The following is a 12,791-nucleotide window of genomic DNA, read 5'->3' on the forward strand; positions in this document are numbered from 1 at the left end:
TGACTCAAAATTTGTCCATAATTACTGAAAGCACAAGAGTGAGCCAGAAGCTGCAGCCAAAGTTCAGAAACTAAAGTGTGAATGGACACAGTGTGATGTCCAGAACCACTGAGGAATGTTATTAATTACTCTGCCAAAAGGAATGTTACCACAAAGAGACACAACAACCCTATAGAAATGCAAAGTCACCTCAAGGAGAGTGAAAACCACCACAAAGAGGAAAAAAATACACGTTTTTCTGGTCCATTACTGTTAAAAAAAAAAAAAAAATCAGACATAAAATGTACAAGGCAGCTCACATTTTTATTTTTCTGGTTTAAACTATAAGAAACGAGAAAACTGGCCCATTTTTCATTTCGCCGTTTTAAACCTAAACGAGCCCGTTTTTTTCTTTGGTATTTGACAGGAAAACAGATTCCTCTTCGGCTGCCCGAGGCCTCGTCCGACTCGGTTTGATGGATGGCTTCTGTGCGGGGCGGCATGTTCGTCTGAAAACTGGAGTGTGAGTCGCAAAACTCAAGACTGGTGATTTGTGACCTGGCAAAAAAAAAAAGGGGGGGTCAAGTGCATTCTGGGTTCGACAGTAAAGAAGCTGGCTGATGGAAAAACGCCCAGAGCGGTGAATCCACACCGTCGTCTAGTGTTCATAGAAAGAGCGTCCGTGGTGATGACAGCTGTGCGACATTAAACACCCTCACATACTGTACTGTCCCCCGCTATTGATTTACAGCCGCTCACACACCTGCAAGCTGGCACAAACCGATATCTAACGGTCACACACTCCGAGGTAACGCGCACCGACGTCCTGCAGCGACTGGACCACCCAGGAACCCCCAAGGCCTCTTGTAAAATATCGGTCTGGAATACCAACAGCACACACACTGGAAAAACTCTAAATCTTACCGCGTCTATTTGTCTTATTTTTAGTCAAAATGTCTCATCCCACTTGATTTAAGATAAATTCACTTAACAAGAGATATTTCAGCAGATGGAGGGACTTGTTTTAAGACGACGCATCTTAAATATTTTAAGTCAAACAATCTTGAAATTATCTTGCTTGAGTTGAATTTTACAAGAAAACTCAAAATAAGTTGAACCCTCGTGTTGTTCTCCGGGTCAAATTGACCTGTTTTAAAGCTTGAAAATGTGGAAAATATATATATATATTTTCACAGTGAAACTTCTGATGTCCACATTTTCAACATTTTTGGGAAATCTTTGAACATGGTAAAAATGTTTCTCAAGAACGTTCACAAAAAAAATCTACCAAAATCCAGCGAATTTCTCCGGATTGTGGTTGATTTTTATGTGAATGTTCTTAAAGAAAATATTAGAAGTTTTACTGATATATATGGAATCACTTTAGATATTTTTAGGATTTTTTGGAAGATTTTAACTCATTCTTTGAAAATATTTACAAGAATTTTCTTGCCAAATCTGGGGGATTATTTATTTATTTATTTATTTTTTTTTTAAATAAAACTTTTAAGGGAAACTTTTAAGGAATTATTGGAATTTTCTTCCTGAAGGTTTTGCAAATTTTCAGAAATTTGGGAATTTTTTTTCAGATTTTTTTGGATTTTTTTCAGACAAGGAAACAATATTTTTTTTGGTGCCTGTAAATGAAGACAGCAGGAGGGTTAATACATCTCAAATTAGGAGGTTACATGAAAGCAAAAGTGAAAAACTGCTATTTTTTAGCATATCTGGCTTATTTTAAGACACTTAAGCCTGACAATCCTGGTATAATATAGCATAAAATAAGTTTTCCCAGCCAATTTTGACAGCTCAATATTCTAAATATCATATCTTATTTCAAGAAATCTTACCAAGACATTTTTCACTTGTTCTATTGGCAGATTTTTTCACTTATTTCAAGGTAAAAGTTCCTTGAAATAATTTTGTTTTTCTTGTTTTGAGAGGGGCATTTTTTCCAGTGCATACATCTGCTTCAAAAAGAAAAGGAGGCACCGAAACCAAAAATGAAGACATAATACGATGTTAAATGAGGTTAAAATTCCCCCTTTTAGACGGGAGGAAAGACATGAGGGAACGTGGAAGGCATGCAGCAAAGGTCAGAGGAGGAAGGGTGGAAATCAAGGAGTGCACGGCTGCCATCTTGGCTCGACGAGGCACACATGACACTCAGACCTCATCGCTTTCAAGTCCAGGCCAGAGGATCCTTCCATTAAGGAAAATAAAATCAGACGAGCGCAACGTGGAGACGGTGAGTCAGATGGAGCAGCGAGGTGAAGCTTCCCTTCCCCTTCCACGTCTAATTTTATAAATCAGGGCTTGTTAACTTCCACACAAACTGGTCAAATGTTACTGGAGGCTGTTTGATGCTCACTTTTCACTGCAATGGAAACTCCTGAAATTCTACAGAAACACAACAACCACAAAGAAGGAGACAGAACTCAAAAATCTAGTCCATGCAGAATGAGACAGTTTTGATGCTCCAAATACCAAAAGATGATTTGCTTTCTTTATCTTACAAAAACATTAAAAAAAGCAAAAAAATGGAATCAACATCTCTAAAATCTTCCAAATCTTTCCAAATGACAATGACAGAAAATGACCAGAAACAGACAGAAAATGACCACGAAAGACACAAAAGAGCTGCAAAAAGACCCAAAATATCCACAATAAGACTCAAAACAACCAGAAACAGACCAACACAACTACCTAGACACAAAATGATCACAAAGAGTCATAAAAGAACTGCAACGAGCCACAAAACAGCCACAGAGACACAAAATAACAAGACACAGAGAAAATAACCACAGAGAGACACAAAGTATCCATCAGCAGGTTTACTGTTTCCATTTTTACAGCCTCTTTAAACTTTGTTTTCCTCTCTGCTCATCAGCTGTAGAAAGATGTTTCACCATGCTGAATGTATCTCCAACAACTAGCTCCTCTGTTCACTGTTTCTGAGCCATGCTGCATTTATTTGATTGATCCAGTAGCTTTGATTTTCCTCCCATTTTCTAATTTGTGTCCATACTTGTCTCCTCTCAACAAAAACACTGCCTGCAGTTCAGCCAAAAAGTCCCTGAATTTGTGTCATGTGACTGTTGATCAAACCAGAGTGAATAATGACTTTATAAGAGCGCAGAATTTGAGCAACTGCCTTATTTTGGGTGATTTTTTTTAAAAATGAGACACGTAGAAAAAAGTGATTTCAATGAAAACCTGATCATCCTTTATGTTCTTACGGTTCCTGTTCTGATAATCGGCATTATGTTGGTGATTTTTCTAGCTTTTCGAACAGGTTGATGCACAGATCTGCTGTCGGCTCGGTAAAAAGAATCTCCAGACTAATAAAAGTGGTGTGACATGAGCGTCTGAGTGCAGGACAATGGACTTACAGTAGACTGGAGGTGGACTGAAAGAAGCCTTTGTAGAGACGAAGAATGTTCATAACAACAAATCTGATTACAGACTCTTAGCGCTGACCTCTGGGTGGACTGGAGGGAGGAAGATGATAGAAGACAGAATAAAGACAGGGAGAAAATTAATGGAGTTAGTAGCAAAGAATGAACTCTGGAACTCATTTTCACATCAAATATGTTGGGTTATCCTGCTCTGATCATTTTAGTATAAAGCAGAAAAAAAGCGCAAAATCACCAAAAAGATGGTAAAGACTCATAGAAAGGAAACAAAATAACAAAAAATGATGGTAAATACTCATAGAAAGGGAACAAAATCACAAAAAAGGTGTTAAATACTCAGAAAAGACACAAAATCACCAAAAAGATACTAAATACTCATAGAAAGGAAACAAAATGAGCAAAAATGATGCGAAAACCCTCTGAAAAGATGCAAAAGTACCGCAAAAACATGCAAAATCACCAAAAAGAGATGTTGTCATGAGTTGCTATAGTTGTATTTTCAGAAATCATAGGAATAGTTCATTCTGGCCATTTTAAAATAAGGCAGAAAAAGATGCATAATCACCGAAAAGATGTAAATTACCTATAAAAAAATGGAACAAGGTCATCAAAAAATTTGCAAAAAACACCAAAAAGACACAAAATCACCACCAAAAGACGCTACATCACCACAAAAGAGTTTTACTTTCAGAAATCATGTGAATGTGTGCAGCTGCTCTGCGCCCAGATTGTTTATTTTAGTAGAAAATAACCAGGCTACAGTGATTTTAATATGCAATAAATCTTTGTTATTTTTATGTTAATTTAGGATTATTTAGGTCGATAAAGCTGCAGGTAAAATCACTCAGAGCTCTGTGGAGCATTTAGATCATCTAGTGCAGTAACAATGTAAATTTCCCCTGGAGTGGGGAGAAATAAAGAACTTTATCTTATCTATCTTATCTTATCTTATTTAGGCTTCCTATCAGCTTCTTGTGCACATCACACACCTCTAATCTTCCAGTTTCACAAACTCCTGACTCTAATTATCTTTAGCTGATGTAATTACTGCGATTCATGCATGTGAAAGAATTCTAAAACAGCAGCATGGTTTCTGTGCTTTTGGCCACATTTTAAGACATATTTATGCATAAATACAGCATTTGTAAAGGGGTTAATTCACTTTTTCTCGCCTCCTTGACACAAATGAAAGCAGAAAAATGTGTCCACATGCTTTGGTCACATTGTGTAGAGTTTACACAACATGACGATTATTCAGAGGACAGTTGAGAGAAGAGAAACACGAGGAACTTCTCCACTCATTCCTTGTTTTTTTTAGGATTTTTAGGCTGCTCTACGTTTGTGGTTAGCTTGACTATTATCTATGCTGGATGAAGCGTTTAGCTTTGTTAGCTTCCTTTGCTTCACGTTTGTGGATAGCTTTACCAGTATCTCGGCAGGATAAAGTAGTTAACTTAAGTTTTCTTAGCAACGGTTGCTTTACATATGTGGTTAGCTTTGCTATCAACTGAGAAAGATTTAGTGGCTAGCTTTAGCCTGCTTAGCTTAGGCTGATTTGAGTGTGTGGATAGCTTTACCAGTACCTCAGCAAGACTTAGTGGTTAGCTTAAGTTTTCATAGCTAAGGTTGCGTCACTTATGCAGTTAGCTGCGCTATCAACTGGGAAAGATTTAGTGGTTTGCTTTAGCCTACTAGACTAGTTTAAGTTTGTGGTTAGCTTGAATATCATCTAGGCTGGATTAAGCGGTTCACTTCAGCTTTGTTAGCTTTGGTCGCTTCACATTTGTGGAGAGCTTCATCAATATCTCAGCAGGATCAAGTGGTTAGCTTTAGCTTTACTAGCTTCAGTTGCTTAGCATTTGTGGTTAGCTTTACCAATATCTTGGCAAAATTAAGTGTTTAACTCTCTGAGACCCAAATCCTGCTGGTTAGCTTGAAAGACCTGTTGTCCAGTGTTAAAATCACCAAAATGTGGTTAGCTTCACTATTATCTGGTTGGATTAAGTGCATAGCTTCAATTTTACTGGCTCAGCTTGCTTCCTGTATGTTGTTAGCTTTGCTATCGACTGGTAAAGATTTAGTGGTCAGCTTTAGCCTGGTTAGCTCAGACTGGTTTAAGTTTGTGTTTAGCTTGACTATTATCTAGGCTGGATTAAACAGTTACCTTTAACTTTGTTAGCTTCAGTTGCTTAACATTTGTGGTTAGCTTTACCACTATCACAGCAGGATTAAGGGGTTAGCGTTAGCTTTATTAGCTAAGGTTGCTTCACTTATGCGGCTAGCTTTGCTATCAACTGGTAAAGATTTAGTGGTTAACTTTAGCCTGGTTAGCTTAGGCTGCTTTAAGTTTGTGGCAGCACTGTGTTTACATAAAGCTGACCAACAGAATAAACTATATTTTGTGTTCATTTTGCAGTCTTATGTTGAGTTATGTGAATAATTAAAGTTGTTTTTGTTCATCCATTTTGCACCAGACCACAGGAACATTTCAACAAATACACAACATGTGAGCTCCTGCAGCTAATGAAAGATTTAATGGAGTAGTTTCTGCCAGTGTGAAGTACTTAAAGAGCCTAAATACTTCATACATGAGGTTCAACTTATCACCTTCTCTTTATTTTCCTAGTTTCCTTCCTTCCTCACAGCTCCAGATCATTCTGCAGACCGGCATGTCGTAGCTGAACTAGTTCTGGCTGAGGTGAGCTGAGGTGTTGTCCGATTGGCTGCAGGAGGAAACACACCTTGCTGCCGCACATGTGTCGACAAAAAGCTGCAAAACTTCATGCATGTGTGACAGCGAGTGTTTTCTCACTGCAGCTTCATGGGAACGAGTTTTAAAACCATGCAGAGAACCGCCATGAGAACCGCAGGTGGAAAAGGTTTGGCTTGCTTCCCGCCAAACCCTGCCGGAGTGGCGTGTGAGGAGCAGAACAGGCTCGTCTGCTAGCACCACACTGTCACTACCGGATAACAAACCCGTCTACAAATCACAGCTGCTGTACTGCACACAGAGAGAGAATGTAGCACGGCGATGAGATGGTCTCCTGCTGCCCCTCCGTCCATCCGTCTGATTTACTGATCGTCCAAAATATCCCACGGACACGCCAACCAATGCAGAACGCCCAGAGAACATTCCTCTTCGTCTGGAAACACCATTCCAACATCTCTTAATACAGCTCACATGGAGCTTCGAACATTCCCTAAAGTTGCATTTCTTAAGATAAGGCCAGAAGTTTGTCTAATCAAAAACAGTTCATTTAACACTCCTGTCGTCCTGCGGGTCAAAATTCACCCGGTTTAAAGTTTGAAAATGTGGAAAAAATTTTTATTTTTTTTTTTTTACAGTGAAACTTCTGATGTCCACATTTTTGGGAAATTTCTGAACATTTTTTGGTGGAAAAAAAGAAATGCTAAAAATGTTTCTTAAGAACATTCACATAAAAATCAACCAAAATCTGGTGAATTTTGCTGGATTTTGGTTGATTTTTATGTGAATGTTCTTAAAGAAAATATTAGATGTTTGACTGATATATATGGAATCACTTTAGATATTTTTAGGATTTTTTTGGAAGATTTTTACTGATTTTTTTTTAATATTTACAAGAATTTTCTTGTCAAATTTGGGGTATTTCTTAAAAATAAAACTTTTAAGGGAAACTTTTAAGGAAATATTGGAATTTTCTTCCTGAAGGTTTTTGCAAATTTTCAGAAACTTCAGGAATTTCTTTGCTGAATTTTTGGATTTTTTTTAGACAAGGAAACAATATTTTTTGGTGCCCATAAATGAGGACAACAGGAGGGTTAAAGGGTCATTCCAGAATTGGAGGATATTTCAAAATCAGAATCAGAATGAGTTTTATTGCCATTGTTCATGAGGTTCACAAATGAGGAATTTGACTCGGTGCAATGCTGCTACATTAAACATTTAACAAATAGTAGAGATAAAAATAAAGTAAATACTATAATAAAAGCTAACATCTACTATAATAAAAACTAACATCTAAGTACACTGTACAACAAAAAAGTGACTAAGTGAATAAAGTGACCAGTAGCAGCAGGTGGTGGGGGCCACCACATAGTGCAAATATTGTAGTGCAAAAATAGTGATAATTGTTGATGAGTCGGTGCTGAGCTGCTGAACATAGGCACATGTGTGTCCCGGTCATCAAACTTCAAATAATCCATGACCAAAATACTAAAACATGCAGTTGTTGTGTAAATGTTCTTGTCCTGGGACCAAATCTAAAAAAAAAAAAAAAAATAGGAGAAAAGAATGTTTGGAAAATATTTTAAAACACCAAAGAAGTCTGGAGTTCCCCCTAAAATGATATTTTCCTCTTGTCCCACCCCAATGATGACCAAACTGAATCTCTAATAAAAGAGTTAAAATGAAATTTAAATCTCCTTTTTTGGTGTTTTTTTTCATTGGTGTCTTTGTAATTGTGGGACAACTTCTTTAATCCATATAATATTTTAAGTAATAATTGTTATGCATGGAACGCGTGTCCCACAGCAACCCTGTTTATGACGTTTTTGTCATTTTCTGTCTTGTTTTTGTCATTTTATATGTTTTTGTCGTTTTCTGACTTTTTGTCATTTTCTGTCTTGTTTTTGACATTTTATATGTCGTTTTTGTCGTTTTCTGACTTGTTTTTGTCATTTTCTGTCTTGTTTTTGACATTTTCTGTCTTGTTTTTGTCATTTTCTGTCTTGTTTCTGTCATTTTCCGTCATTTCGTCTCGTTTCTGTCACTTTGTCTCGTTTTGTCATTTTCTGTCTTTTTTTGTCATTTTCTGTCTCGTTTCTATCGTTTTATATCTTTTTTTGTCATCAACATCATCAAACAGTGTTCCTAAAGAATGTTTAGAGCAAAGCTATGTCCTCTCTTCTATTTTTCTGATTTTCATAACATTGTCAGCCTTGATTGACTGTCTCACGCTACCTCATATCAAAACATGACATAAAACACAAACGAGACAAAATGAGAAAAACAAGATGCAAAACATCAAAAACGAGACGCAAAACGTCAAAAACGAGACACAATATGAGAAAAACGAGACAAGAAATGAGAAAAACAAGACACAAAATGACAAAAACAAGACACAAAATGACAAAAACAAGACACAAAATGACTGAAACGACAAACAAAACAACAAAAACAAGACACAAAACAACAGAAACGACATAAAACGACACAAACGAGACACAAAATGACAAAAACAAGACACAGAATGACAAAAACAAAAGAGAAAATGACAAAAATAAGACAAAATAAAAAAACAAGACACAAAACGAGAAAAATGAGACAGAAAATGACAAAAACGTCATCAACAGGGTTGTTATGGGACACACGTTCCATGTATAATAATAATTATTTAAAAATTATGTTTCTTTGAGGTTCGGTTTGGTCATCAGGGGGGTGGGACAAGCGAAAAATGTCATTTTAGGAGGAACTCCAGACTTATTTGGTATTTTAAAAATAATTTCAAACATTCTTTTCTCCTAATTTTTTTTAGATTTGGTTTCAAGACGAGAACATTTACACAACTACTGCATGTTTTAGGATTTTCTACATGGACTATTTGAAATTTGATGGGTGGGACGTGAAATGTCCTCCAGTTCAGAAATCACCCTTCTGCTTCCACCTCAGTGCAGGAATCTGAATCTTATTCAGCTGGAGCTCTGACTTTACATGCAGCTGACGGTGGAGTTGCCAAAAAACCAGTGAGGAATAAAACGTCTGCTGGCGTGACCTCCCTGCAGACACTCTGATCATGGGAAAACACCGCTTCACGGTCACTCAGCAGAGAAAGCAATAATGGCAAGGACACGGACGGAAAGCAAAGTCAAAGATGCAGTAACTGTGAAGGAAGCGATGGAGAGGCAGAGGTCAAGGCTCCATTAGCGGACATATCCCCCCTTCTGGACTCATAAATCACAGCTCATTTACACTTTTAGATGCTGCAGCCACTTACAGAATCCGCATTCTCCATCCTGAAATCCATCAGAATGTGATGAGTCGAGCTGATCTGCTGGGGAGACAGAAAAAGAGATGTTTAGTGTGATGTGGATCAGCAGACAAACTCAGCAGGTTTGGAATTAGATGTAAAAAAAAGAGGGAAATAACAACGAGCTGCTGCACAATTTAGTTCAGCATGAGACACTTCAGGAATTAGTTAAAACAGAGCGACCCCATGTGGTGAAAAGTGGTTTAGCAGCTGCTTTTTTAATTAAATACCTCTCAGATAACCCTCCTGTTGTCTTCATTTACCAAAAAATATTGTTTCCTTGTCTAAAAAAAAATCCAAAAAATTCAGCAAAAAAAATCTGCAAATTCCTGAAAATTTGTAAAACTTTCAGGAAGAAAATTAAAGTAATTCCTTAAAAGTTTTATTTTAAAAAAAAGCCCCCAAATTTAGCACAAAAATTCTTGCAAATATTTTCAAAAAATTTGCAAAAATCTTCCAAAAAAAATCCTAAAAATATCTTTGTTTTGGTCTATTTTGAGTAATTCTGTAAATGTTTCAAATCATTTTTGACAATTTTTAAGTAATTTTTTTGTGCCATTTTGGACATTGTGAACCAATTTTTAAAAAGTTTGATGTGACTACTACTACTTAATTAAATGCCTAACTGCAAGACAAACTATCTAATTAGCTGATTTTGGTGAACCTTTAGGAAGTTCTACCTCCTTACTTGTCTACATGCAAACTTTTTGTGCAGACAGTTGGACATAAATCACACATAAAAATGTGTTTATTTAACTTTACAGTCCCACTGGCTACAGACAGATTTATACTCTGTCTTAAAGTTAGATTTACTTGTTTGATTAAAACAAAAAGACATTAAGGGCAAAAAGAAATCATCATCTGTCAGAGTTTGCTCCCTGTGGCAGCCATCTTGTTCTGGAGTTTAATAAGGAACCATGCCCCTAAAATGAGCTCTCTTATTGGCTGAATGAGTGGGTGGGTCTAGTAGATGCCTCCTGATTGGTCAGTTTGAATAAGAAAAGATGAGTCCATTTCCTGTTATGTGGAATGGAGAGAAATGGAGGAATCATTGGTCTGGACGGTAATTATTTAACATTTTCTCTTCAGTTTTTGTTATTTTTGGAGGCTGTTGATTGTTCTGAAACTATAAATAAACATCATTTTTTTAAAAATTGATTTTTGCTTTTATTTTGACAAAAAAATATTTCTAGTAAATTTCTCTATTTCAGGCACTTGCAGAGGGAGGGGGTGGAGGGGGCTGAAGCACCTGCCCTTGACCCCTTGATGCCCAAAGTGCCCTTTTGTCAAAGCTGTTTTTTAAATTTTATTTAATTTTGTTTTTGTGTGTGTGTATGTGTAAAACTATTTGAGGCCCAAAATAATAAATAAATAAATAAATAAATAATAAAAATAATAATTCAGATCTACCTTCAGTCGGTCACATGATCCACGTAGACGTCCCTCCCTGCTCTGACGTGTCCAGGAGTTGTAGCTCAGCGCTAGTGTAGCCCCCCTGGCCCGGCAGGTGTTTATAAATCCTGTATGTGTAAACAAAGAGACACTACGGTTTAGCTTTCATTCAGCTCGGCTGCAGGATTTATTCTGCTTTCTTCACCAAAGAAATAATGACACAAAATATTCAATTAATTTGGAAATTACTCAATAACACCAAATGTATAGACAGTATCTTGAATCCGACATAAACAATGGTGGGCTTCAGAAAACAAATGCAAAACATTTCTCCAAGCAAACTTGTTTTTGTTTTGTTTTTTTTGTTTTTATTCTTTATTTCATTCATTTTGTAAAATAAAAGAATTTAATGTAAATACAAACTTCTCCAAACTAGAATGAAAGGGAGCAGAAAGAAGGCAAGCCTTATTTTATCTGCCCCTTTATCCCCAGAACTCAATTTACAAAAAATGTACTAAAACAACAACACAAACAACAAAAAATACACACACACACATATGTGTATATATGTGTGTATACATATATATGTATGTATATGTGTGTGTGTGTGTGTGTGTGTGTGTGTATACATACACACACACACACACACACACACACACACACACACACACACACACACACATATATACACATAATTCAATAAAATAAAATAGCTGCCGGCCAACACAGACAGTCACATACCATTATGGTTCTCAAGTTACAATTCAGTTAATACTATTCACAACAAAAATGACAATGATATGACAATCAAACATAACTAACATATTTCATTATATTTCTTTAACATACTGGCTTTAATTATTCTTTTAAATGGGATGTTTGACTTGGATTCTTTGATTTCTTTGTTCAGATTGTTCCATAACCTGATTCCTTTTACAGACACACAAAGTTCCATCAATCTAGTCCTGAACCTTGGTTTTTTAAAGATCTCTGTTCCTTTTAAGTTATACTTGCTTTCTCTTTTTCCAATCTTTTCTGGATGTTAATTGGCAACGTATTTATGAGAGCTTTCTACATAATTTGCAGAATACTATACTAATTCTTGAAATTTCAACAATTTTAACTGAAGAAATAATGGATTTGTTGGATCTCTATATTGATTTTTACTGATTATTCTTATGGCTCTTTTCTGCAAAATGAAAATTGACTGAGTATATGTTTTGCAGGCATCTCCCCATACTTCAATGTAGTAGGTCAGATATGGAACAATCATGGTGTTATACAAAATGTACAATGCTTTGTTATCCAGTGAATCCTTTACTTTGTGTAACAGCTATTTTTTAAAAAAAGATATTTTTATCTTTCTATACTGGATATGTGATTTCCAACACAAATTCTCATCAAAAATGACACCCAGAATCTTGGTTTCCCTTACTCTATTGAGTGCAATACCATCTATAATAATTGAAGCACCAGTGTCTCTCCCTCAGTTACTAAATATCATGAAATTTGTTTTTTCAAGATTCAATAACAATTTATTTACATCAAACCATGTTTTTATTCTTTTAAATTATTGTTTAACCACATTCAACACCCGTGTTAAATCATCCCCACAACTTATCACTGTCACTTACGTAGTCTTTAATTTCACCCCAAATTACACATGAAACAACATTTAAACTAACAGTGTCAAACTTTACTAATTCTGTGTTAGCAACTTACTTAGCTTACTAGCTAGGTCCGCTAGCCTAGCATGGTCGCGTGCGACAAAACAGCGATATCTCTACCAATAACTTCGACAAAACTCGATTCGAAACATTGCACATTATATCCAAGAATTTACAGCACAATACGCCCTTATTCTGGGGTACGTGCGTATGGTTTTGAGGAATATGAACCCACCTGTATGTGTAAACAAAGAGACGCTACGTTTCAGCTTTAGTTCAGCTCGGCAGCAGGATTTATTCTGCAGCAAGTGCCTCAAGGCGGTTTTCTG

General features: G+C 36.3%; 1 long non-coding RNA gene across 2 annotated transcripts; it reads right to left on the minus strand.

Moving 5' to 3' along the window:
- Positions 1-134: 134 nt before the first annotated feature.
- LOC111562920 (uncharacterized) lies at positions 135-10,962 on the minus strand. 2 transcript variants are annotated; one of them, XR_002745640.2, is made up of 4 exons: positions 10,814-10,962; positions 9,371-9,424; positions 3,372-3,470; positions 135-537 (listed from the first exon to the last, which is right to left on the minus strand). It is a non-coding gene; the product is annotated as an uncharacterized LOC111562920 (long non-coding RNA). The 2 variants fall into 2 exon arrangements; XR_002745641.2 differs by having other exon boundaries at positions 9,371-9,427.
- Positions 10,963-12,791: the final 1,829 nt, after the last annotated feature.

This window comes from Amphiprion ocellaris, chromosome 9, assembly GCF_022539595.1.
Source record: "Amphiprion ocellaris isolate individual 3 ecotype Okinawa chromosome 9, ASM2253959v1, whole genome shotgun sequence".
NCBI classification, from domain to species: domain Eukaryota; kingdom Metazoa; phylum Chordata; class Actinopteri; family Pomacentridae; genus Amphiprion; species Amphiprion ocellaris.